Raw genomic sequence first — 11,468 nt, forward strand, 5'->3', positions numbered from 1 at the left:
CTCATCTCAAGACTCTCATTTTTCTTAGATTTTCATAGGTCTCGTATTCATTTCTTCGCAGGCCTGAATTCTTAACCACATTCTTTAACCTTACTTTAAAATTTAACTTCTAGTTAATTTTTTCACATATTCCTTAACCTTACTTTTGAAATAATCTTCTAGTTAACGGTTATACTTTAACCCGTTTGTTTTTTTCAATAAGTTCTCAAAATATCATTGTCATTGTTAATATTATTCTTAAATCTTGACTTAAACTTACATTCTCCTGGAACTCCCTGGAAACCAACTAGTGAGTATTCGAAACAAAATGCTTTGGTTATTATAACCCTTACTTTATTTTTAAACATAAATCCTCTTCAGCCCTAGTTTTTCTTAGAAAATTTTCTTAGTTAAGCTTGAAAATTTTTTAAAATATAATATATTATAATACTTAGGTTCTTCCAAGAGTTACCTATTTTAACCCACACTTATTTTTTAAGTCATAGTTTCCTTTAACCTTTACTTACCTTTTATCTTAACCCACACTTTTCCTATTCTTTTTCCAAAACGCCTATTTCACTCGGGTTCTCTTCTAACATTTTCTACTCGCATTTTCCCTGCAACATGCACTCACTTCCTCTTTCACGTTGCACTCAAAGTGTAAACTGAGCTCGCTTTTCTCTGACTTTGGCTTTTCCGACTTGCACCTCTCTCTCTCTGTGTTTCTCTTTGAGCTGCAACGCCGACTGCGCTGCTCGCTGCGACGTTTGAGTGGAACTTCGGTTGCAGTTTAAGCTCTCGCGGCTGGACAATTTGCACTCTTATTTCGCACTCAAGCGGGACTCTCTTTGTTAGCCGCTCTTAAGCTGCAATTCTTGAGCTCTTTGATTTGTTGATGCAACACCAAATGTTGCAAGCAAATCTCCTTTCATAGAGAAAAGGTTATTATCAAATGTTTGACCATAAGATATGACACACAAAGGTATTTAAAATTCACACAAATTAAGTATACACTAAAATAAAATTAAGAATAAGTAAACTAAAATACTAAAACTAATTTAAAGCTTAGCTAAAATATTGTAGGTATAAAAAAAATTAGTATACGCACCTTTTGACAATAGGGTCAATATATTTTCTTGTAAAAAATATGTTGCATACATGAGGGCGTTTTCGCAAATAGTTTTTTTAAAACCTCTATAAATGATAACCTCTTTTTAAAACCATAACTCCAATTCTTCTTTAAAAATTCTAAAATTGTCTTTAGATCTGAGTTTTCCCGCATACCCCCTCCCCTTGAGTTCAAAGTCAACCCTTCGCCAGCCAAATTACATGCACGTAACTGCACTTGGAATCAATTTGGCGCCTCATCGATAATGCAGCCAAACAAAATGGCGCCCATCGCCAAAACAAAGGTCTACCGTCCCCAAAACTTATCTTTAATTCATTTTTAATGGCACAACAACGCTGGGGAGCTACTTGTTTGCTTTCAAGTGGTTTTCGATTCGATTTGGATCGTCATGTGCCTGCACTCCAAAAAAAAAAAGGAAAAGGCTGCCAGCTTACCTGCCATGTTAAATGTCGAATTATTTTGATGGCAGGCGGCAGTAAACAAAAAATAAATAGACAATTAATTTGCCCTAATAGACATGAAGAGTCGGCGAGTAAACATTTTCCCCCAGCCGATGGCGATGGAAAATCGCCTGCCAATGCAAAATTGTATAACTGCCCAGGAATGTGGCATCCATCCGTTGCATTCGAGGGGAAATATTCATGAGAGCGACTAAAATAAATAAATTATGGATAAATCGAACATTGATTGGCCGGGCAAACGTCAGGGAAAGCGTTGAAAATGGAGTAGAGTTTGCTTTTGGCCTCTTTGTTGCAGTTACAAGTCGACGATAGCACTGTGATAAAAAGGTAGCAACTTGGATAAATATAATATAAGCATTACCTATTTTTAAAAATTAAATCAAAAACCATTATTAATCAAAACTTTTAGATAATTTTTTATTCTTAAACTTTCCAATGAAATACATATTTTTCCGTGTGCCAACATTGCGTATGAGTAATATTTATTTATAATCGTTTATATATTGTGTTGGAATAAAAACTCATTGACAAATATTTTTATATGTATTTTTTTTGTTGCTTAACTTTTTTTATTTTATTTATAAAATAAGTAATCTATAAAACATTTCCTGTGTCTAACCTTAAAGTTTCTTTAAAAATATTGATTGTATAATCTTATCTATATAAAACCCCTTGAGAAACTCATCGCAAAAATTGTTATGGTCAAATATAAACAGATTTATCTATAAATAGACAATTAAATAGTAATCTGGCTAAAATGTCATGGCCTAAATGGAATTTGGCCAAAACATAGAGCAGTCGTGGCCGAGTGGTTAAGGCGTCTGACTAGAAATCAGATTCCCTCTGGGAGCGTAGGTTCGAATCCTACCGGCTGCGAATTGTATTCAATTTTTTTTTAAGAAATATTAATAATATATATTTTCTAAGATACTAAGCTTACTTAACCTTTTGTTAATTAATGTTATTAAGGTTTTTTTTCAATAATGAACATATTTTAACATTTGTTTTTACTATTTTCTGTTTAAATATTATTGTATTTTAAGATCTAAAGACCCTCTTTAAACTCCCATTTGCCCCCATTTTATGGTTTTTTGGTTTTTACTTTCCTATCTCTGCTGGCTTTGTTTGGGGCAACTAATTAAATGGAATTACACAGTCGTAATGCATTTTTCGTGTATTGACCAGCAGCTGGACGAGTGTACACTGAAAACCACTCGAAGGCGCGGTGCAGTTGGGGGGTCAGGGGTCATGCAAAAGAGCATTTCATACCTGCCAAGTGGCGATGCGGGAGGGTGGGGGGATTGGGGGTTCGATAGGAAAATCGGAGTGATTTGGGGGAAAACTAAACCGAGTCTCCGAAGGCAGCAACTTAACGCTTCAATAAATTTTCGCAGCCATGTCGCTGCTGCCATCAATAAGGCCCTTGAGCACGCCCCTCCCCCCATTCCTCCAGTGGGTGGTTGAGTGGTTTTGGGTGGCAGTGGGTGGCTGTGGGTGGCTGGGGGGTGGTGCATCTCCTTGGGCACGGAAATGCGTTAAGTTTGCGCTGCAGCACGTGACGCTGCTAAGCCAAAGCTGCTGCACAGCGGCACGCAGGGAACCCTGAAAACGAAAGATTGCAGTGGGCGGCAAGTGGGCGGAAAATGGGGAAAAGCGGGAAAATCAGTGGTGGCGGCGGCCCACCCCCTCCAATAGGCGACCCACTGAGCCACCGAGCGATAAGAAGGACAAAAATTAATGGAATTTCTGCCTGTTTTTCTGTGTGTGTACTTTACTCTAACAGGCACGCAGTCCATCAAGGGTTAATGCGGCTGGCCAGGAAGCTGAAAGGAAAATTAAAGAAGGGGTTTTAAAAATGATAATAGTTATTTTGAAAATGTAATTTATATATAAAAAGGTTCCAATTTCATAGTTTTTTATAATTGTTTTTTATAATCATATGATATCGGGGGTAGGGTGTTATAGAAATCTTTTTGAGTCCGGCTAGAATCCTAAGGAACATCAATACCATTTCCACCGAAAATCCGAACATAATTGATTATTTTAAGTTCTACGGAATATAAAGCATTTTAGTTTTAGCGGGATAGCTGAAAAACTTTTAAAAATTAACAACCTCTAGTTTTCAATGGTATCTTTATAGTCTTTAATTGACAATACATATCTTATAGGTTTCCAAATAATCCGTCCAATTTCATCCTTAATACTAAAAATCCCATTAGATGCCTTATAATATTTCCATAAGACAACTGGTAATAGTTAATACGCTATAGTTGAAAAAATAAAAATATTGCCATAATATTTTGTCTTAATATTTATATTCCAATTCTACAACGAATTACCTATCATCAAAGGACGCTTATCACAAACTGCTTAAATATTTCCATGATTATAAGGCAATTTACGATTGTGCTCAATACTTTTTCTAAATGTTTAAAATCTAATACCTATAATTTAATATCTAAATTTTAATATCTAACATTTTTTAACATTATTTTTAGACTCCTTAAATTAAAATAAGTTTTCCCAATCGAACGCATTGGAAAACAAGGGCATGTCGAAATTCACACAACGAACCACTAAATTCCGTTGCTTCCTTGGCCTTTTGCTGGAGCTCCTTGGGCCTCAGCCCCACCTGCGCCCCCTCCCCCTGCGCCTCTGCTCCACCCCCCCCCCCCCTGAATTTCCCAGGAGATGCAACTTTAGGAGAGGGGTCGGGAGGTTGCTTTCCTTTTGGCTGCTTCCTTGGGCTGCTTTTCAGTTCAGTTTGTTTTTACGACGGGCTTGGCGCAAAAAACAACACACACACACACACAAAAAAAATGCAAAGGAAGTAAAAACGCAGTCAGGTGGGGTGAGGGGTGGGGGGTGGGGGGCGGGTTGGCAAAGGGGGAGGGGCGGCCAAATAGGGGCGAAAAGGGGGTGGGGCAAACATCGTTTTTGGCTCCTGACTCCATCAGCGTCAGGCTTCTCCAACGCTTGTTGGATGTACGTGTCCTGGCAGCTGCTGGCTGCAGTTTTCCTTCGCTTTTCCTTGGTCCTTGCCAGTTTCGATTTTTCCACCCCTCCCCCCGCCCCCCTTTCCCTTTCACCCCCGACGATATAAAATTCTTGTTGTACTTTTTCTTTTTTGGCCATCGTTTACGTCGGCAATTTTGCAGTTGATTGCAATTTTTCGGGGGCTGCGCCATTTTTTCTTCACCACCCCTGTTTTGCCGCCCCCCCGCACTCCCTCCCCCCCTTTTTGGACGGCTGTCTCTTTTCTGGCCCGCCCACCACCTACGTGACATTGCGTATACGTCCAGTGCGCCTACAGCTCCTCCGGCCAAAAGTTTTTGCAATCACACCGGAAAAAATCCATATTTATTTTAGAAAAATATAGAGCTTAAAAAAAATAATTTATATTTTATACAAATTTATATTACATATTTTATTAATTAAATACATTAAAAAAAACTATGTTCTTCAAAGCTTATGAATCATATGTACGTATTGTTGCCTTTTATCAAAATTTTACTTAAACCTAGGTGTCTCAGATTTCAACCAAATACTTTCTTTTTTATTTATCTTTTTTATGAAAATTTTTCAAAGAAAATTAGAAATCGAAGAATACTTTTTGTAGTATTTATTTATTTTATAATCGGTATACTTAACGTTTAAGTAATTTTAAAGGAAATTGTAAAACCGTTGCGTCAGTAAATTACAATTAAAATATCTATTATATTTTATTTTTGAATACATTTCTAACACACCAAAATTAGCCCTATTTAAGCGTGAGAAAATATTTTAGTTTACAGTTTATTTAAGTTTACATTTAAATGCTAAAAAAAATATTTGCAAAATACACGTTAATGTTTTTGATTTTTTTTAACAATTTAAAATAGATTATAGATTTTAGGAAAATGCTTCAATTCTCAGATTTAAAGAACCAATTTAAACCCACAATTTTTTGAGTGCACTTTTGGGGGGGTGGTGAAAAAGGGGGGAGGGGTGGCTGGTGGGTGGTTCGCTGGGCGGTGGGCAGACTAACATTATTTTCAATTAGGACGCCGCGGCAAACATAGTTTATCATCAAGTTGACGCGACGCTGTCAGTGCTTATAAATAATCGACTTGGAGCGGCCATTTTGGCCAAGTCCTGCACCGCCCCACCACCCACTTTACCCACACCACCGCCCCCATTTTCCGCCCCGCACACACACATACACACAACATAAATTTTGGATGCAATCTACAATAAAAAACGAAGAAGAAAAGGAGCGAGGCAAAAGACAAACTCAGACTAAGGCGCATAAAAATAACATACCAGAAAAGAGTAAGGAATATAAAAAAAGATTGCGAAAAAATGGGTAAAATACAAAAAAAAAGGCAGTGCGGGTGTGTGTGTGTGCCACGCCCACCGCCGCACGCCCACTGCGTGTTGCTGGCGAACCAAAAGTTTTTCGCCATGTCACGTCATTCACTGGGCTTGGCTTTGGCTTTTGGCCGCCTGCCACTCCCACTCCGCCCACTGCACTGAGAACAATTGAGATTGCATTGTTAAATATCAATTTCAATTGAGTAATACTGAATATTATCTCGGTTTACTAGTTTATAGATATATTTCCAACTTATTAAGGACAGATTTTATAAATTCCATAAGTTAAATATGTATTGCAAAATTGGATCTTAGAAAATCGGTTCACTCTTTTAAAAGTTGTAGCCTCTCAAAGACTTAAGGCCGAAAAACTTTTAGTAATTATAGGGTGGCAACCCTATTCAAAGTTCAGTTTTGGATGACCGGATTTCCATAGAGAGCCTCATATATTTTATACTTACTAAGATAAGAACTCGGAAAATAACTAGCAATATTCGTATTATTATTATAAAATGGACTTTATTCTGATATTCGTTTTGAAAATATTGTGACAAAGCAATATGATATTTTATATATTTTGTAAGTTATATCTATATTATTAACAAAAATTTAAACCATTGGTATGACAATTCCTTTATAAAGTATTCATTACAACATGGATTTTGAAATACAAAATTTTATAGTTGCCTTAAAAGTTCAGTATTTTTTTTCTCTGTATTTTCCGATCCTGGCACTGCTCCTTTTTTCGGCGCTATTACGCCCGAAGCAGAAGAGGAAGAAGCAGAGTGCGGCAGAGGGACATTTGTCACGTGATGGATTGCAATGGGAGTGACATTTTTATTTCACTGATGGACGACAGCGCACGAAATGAAGCGCAGGATGAGTGGGCGGTGGGTAGGTGGGAGGGGAGAGAGGGGAGATGCAGCGGGTCGGGGCGGGGTCGCCGGAGGGGCGTGGCAGGGGTCACAGGGAGTTGGCCAAGTCAAGCTTAAAGCAGGACGCACGCAACTGGAAGCTGAAAAGTCAGGGATATAAAATATAGAAACAAAGAACAAGTTTCTTTTAAACAACATTTTAAATGCCAAAATCAAACCGAACTAAAAATATATTTTTAGATATTTAAACTTAAATATGTTACATTTTAAACAGCAAATATATTAGAATCTTTCGATTCTACCGTAACAAGGTTTGAATTTCAGTTAAAGAATAATATAAACTAAATTGTACCTGTAACTTAATTTAAACTTACATTTAGATATATTTTTTATCGGAAATCAGAAAAATACCAAAAATATTATCATATTAGATGCTGATTTTTATTTCATTGTTTTTGAAGTCACATAATTTTATCTTTTGTATTAAAAACAGTGGAATTTTATATGTGTTTGTTAAGCTTAACTGTGATCTCTTAAATAAAATACAAAACATAGATTCATTTGATATAATACTTTAAGAAAATACCCCACAACATATATTGAAAGCTTTCCCAATCTAAAAAATCGGCTGATAAATGCCGAAGACGAGCTCATTTGAAGCAGAAAATCATACACAAATGAGGCAGTTTCCGAATGGTTGAAATGAAAATTGGGGTCCGAAGGTGGGGCAACTGTAACAGTTGCTCTGCAATTGTCATTGTGTCGGGGGAAAAGCGGGAAAAGCTAAGGGAAAACTGAGGCAGCTGCCAGAGGCTGTTTGCCAAAATGAGCAGCAGGATTCCCCTTTCTACATTCACTTCTTTTTTTTTGTCCACTCTTTTTGTTTTACTAATTTTCATTTCGCAATTGGGATGGGCAAATTGTTAGAAAATATTTAAATTGCAGTGAAAAGAGGGACAAGATTGAATTGGACAGAGACGAATCGAAATGAACTGAAATGAGTCGCCTTTGTATTTGGGCTCAATTGGAGCCATTCAGCAGGACAAGCGGCGGGGAAAATGGTACTCACATGCTGGAAAATAATATACGACCGGAGGGCCAACGTCTGTTGTTTCCCGAAAACAAAGATTTGTAATAGGAATTTGGTAGGGCGCAGTATATTGTTATTTTAAGATTTAAAAGGAAATAAATAATATTTTATCTGGATGGGAAATTCCTGGTCACTTTTGTGCAAGAAATTGGAAAATTTGAAGATTCAAAAGTAACAATTAATTGTAAACTATACTTAATATTGTAGTATTCTATATAATATTTGATATTTATTATAACATTTTACCTGATTTGATAGAGAAACTAGAAATGAATTTTGTATATTTATTGTAATATTTTACTTTTCTTTCAAAAATGCTTAATTCCAAAATTGACTTGATTATAATAATTAAATACAATTCCATGACATTGTGTTGAAAAAACTAGAAGACCTTAAATTTTCTAGAAAAACCATTGGCTTTTGCAAGCAAAATTTGGTAGAGTTGCTTATGTTTTTGTATAATTAAAAATATTTAGGATCGACTTCATTATAATATGGAATATATTTCTATGATAGAACCAAATTATTATTTTATGGAAATTGACATAGTCTTAAAAAGCTAATGGTCTTCCGGTTTTGTTAAAACTTACATCACCACATCTAATAAATAAGATTACTCAGGTGCCCACATCTTAAAGAGGATATGTTGAAAAGTTGATAAATGTACTCCAATAACCGCTTAGTTTAAGTGGTGACACCGGAAGAAGTATCTTAAGTAACTTAAGTATCTTTATCCGTATCCGCAGCTTTATCGGTATTTGTATCTGTAGCTGCGACTGCATTATTTTCCGCTGCTCCCAAGGAAAGCGAAAGTGTTCCACAGAATAAGCAGCTAAAGCCGCAGACAACTGGAATATATATTTTGTTATTCTCCCCAACTCGCACAAGTTATATATATATATCTATATGTGTATATATAAATGTATCTATGGGATATATAGGAATGTGTGTATGGGGTGTCTTTGGCTGCATCAGCTTTCTACCTACATTTTATTTGATTTCATTATGTTAAAAAGTTGTTCACGAGTGAATCATGCGGCGAAAAGGGGGCGTGGGAGCGATGGTGGGCGGTGGGCGGTTGGGTGGTGGTGGGTTGGGTGGGAGTGGCAATGGCAAGGTTGCTGGGAAAAGTCCTTGTTCTTCTTTCTACGGCAATGGTGTTGTTGTTGCTTCGCAGGAAGAGCAGACAGCGAGCAGACAAACCCAAGGACGTTGGCTTAGGGGGTTGGCAAAAGTGGGTGGCGGTGGGTGGTGGGTGGTGGGTTGGGGTGTACCTAAGCGAACAAATGAGACATCCATACACACACACACACACACACACACACAGAGAGTCACAGGAAGCTGCTGCAGTCGACAGCATTTTATTATCCTTATTTAAGTTTGAAACTTATTGCAAAGTGGGAAACTGGAAAACTCTATCTGTGTGTCTCGCTCTCACTATCTCTTTCTCGCTCTCTCTCACTGGTTCGCTGGCACTAAAAATATGGAAAACTTTTCAGACAACGCCAGACAAGCCAACAACAATAACAACAACAACAACAGCAGCAGCAGCAGGAAAAAGAGGAAAAGTTGGGCGGCAGCGGTGGGTGGTGAAAATGGGGGTGGGGCAGGGGGTTGGCGGGAGATTTGTGGGGCGGCGAGAGAAAGGCTTAAGTGCAAGCAGGAGAATGGCCAAGGACGTTGCTCAAGTTGCTCGCGAAAACAGCTGCGACGTCGCTGACGAACAGTGGGAAAACTGCCCGGAAAAGTCTATTTAAAAAAATACTATTTGTTAATTATAAAATAGATACATAATATATTTTAACACCCTGACATTTATTACAATATTAATTTTTTTGACTAAAGTCCGAATCGCATTTTTTCGCCCTAAAAAGTCAGTTTTTTGGCTGGTATAATGAAAGTAATGGTCAGAACGAGGAATGTCATACCTCGTTGAGCTCGTTGTTTAATTTCCAATCCATTGGCATTCAAGCCTGGAAATTTTTAATTTTTGCCATTTTTCGCAAAAATGGATGATGTAACCCCTTAAAAAAAGTGAAAATTGGTCAAAAAATAAATTTCTCCTTAAATGATGAGGATCGTAAATATATCTAGCAAGCTGTTCAAAACAGTCGGTCTTTTTGCTGTACTCCTTGATTTGGCCGAACTACGATTAAAAAACCGCAAGAAAAATGAGTATTTTTGACTAAGATCTGAATCCCATTTTAACGCCTTAAAAATGTAGTTTTTTGGATGCTATATTAAAAATAAAGGTCCAAATAAGGAACGCCATATCTCGTTGGACTCGTAGTTTAATTTCCAATCTATTGGCATTCAAACCTGGAAATTTTTAATTTTTGCCATTTTTCGCAAAAAAGGATGATGTAACCCCTTAAAAAAAGTGAAAATTGGTCAAAAAATAAATGTTCCTAAACGTGATGGGGATCGTTAGCATTTTTAGAAAGCTGCTCAATACAGTCGGTCTTTTAGCTGTACGCCTTAATTTGGCTAAACTACGATTACAAAACCGTAAAGAAAAATCGTATTTTTGACTAAAATCCGAATCTCATTTTTTCGACAAAAATTTAAATATATAAATATTTCCAAGCATATTTCTAAAAGTTTCTTTCATGTAATTTAATATTATTGTATTAGTAAAAATAAAGGCTATTAAATTTCAACAAGAAAATCTTTTTAAATTAATTATTTTTTTAGTTGGCTTTTTTTATCATTTAAATTGAATATTAGTTTATATAATTATTTGAGTGCCTATAACTACAATCATATTACTTTTTGTAAGGTTTCTGTGAGTTATTAAGAAATTTTTGAATCTCTTAATGGAAACCCCTAATTTAAAGCACTTACCATCTACCAGTGGACCACTGTGCAATGTCTGGCAATGCGCTGGCATTCAAATAAAAAAGAGTTATATACACACTCAGACTCCAGACCGAGTGCATGCTTTATACTATGTACCCCCGTAAATGCACATAGGTATCTATGTGTTTTGCTTTAGAGATCCGAGAAGGAGGAATGCATTGTGGCCGCCGCATTTGGGGCAAATAGTTTTTGCTCCAGTTTGAACTTTAAGACAAAGTTTTCCCACCCACACAGACACTCGGCAGGGGGGGGGGGATTGTGGATTTTCCGCAACTTTAACCGAAGGTCGTTGTGCTGGTTAAAAGTTTTCGGGGCAAGTTCACCGAGCGATATATAAAGTTTATAAAAATATGTTTCGGCACATTCAAGGTTGCTTTAAGCCAGCTCTCCAGTACATGTCAATCGATCCCCGCCCTCGGAAAACCAGAAAGAACCCATCGAAGTGACCGCAATTGAGTTTCCTGCCCGACTCATAACTTTGCGACAATTTAACAAGCCACAAAGGCCGAAAACAGGCCTCCACTTCTAAGTGGTCAGTGGTCCAATCCACCAATACACTGCAACAATACGTCCTTGACCACAAAATTGCAATGGAAGCTAGCTATCTATATACATATATTAAAAACAATATGTTTGGTAGCTGTAACATTTATGTTACCTAAACTATTAAGTATACTTTCAGTAACGCACATCATTAATTTATTTACTCCTTTTTTTGGCCA

General features: G+C 36.9%; 1 non-coding gene across 1 annotated transcript; it reads left to right on the forward strand.

Moving 5' to 3' along the window:
• The first annotated feature begins 2,363 nt into the window (after nucleotides 1-2,363).
• Trnas-aga lies at nucleotides 2,364-2,445 on the forward strand. Its single transcript has one exon. It is a non-coding gene; the product is annotated as a tRNA-Ser (tRNA).
• The last annotated feature ends 9,023 nt before the right edge of the window (nucleotides 2,446-11,468 follow it).

Source organism: Drosophila subpulchrella, chromosome X, assembly GCF_014743375.2.
Source record: "Drosophila subpulchrella strain 33 F10 #4 breed RU33 chromosome X, RU_Dsub_v1.1 Primary Assembly, whole genome shotgun sequence".
Taxonomy (NCBI): domain Eukaryota; kingdom Metazoa; phylum Arthropoda; class Insecta; order Diptera; family Drosophilidae; genus Drosophila; species Drosophila subpulchrella.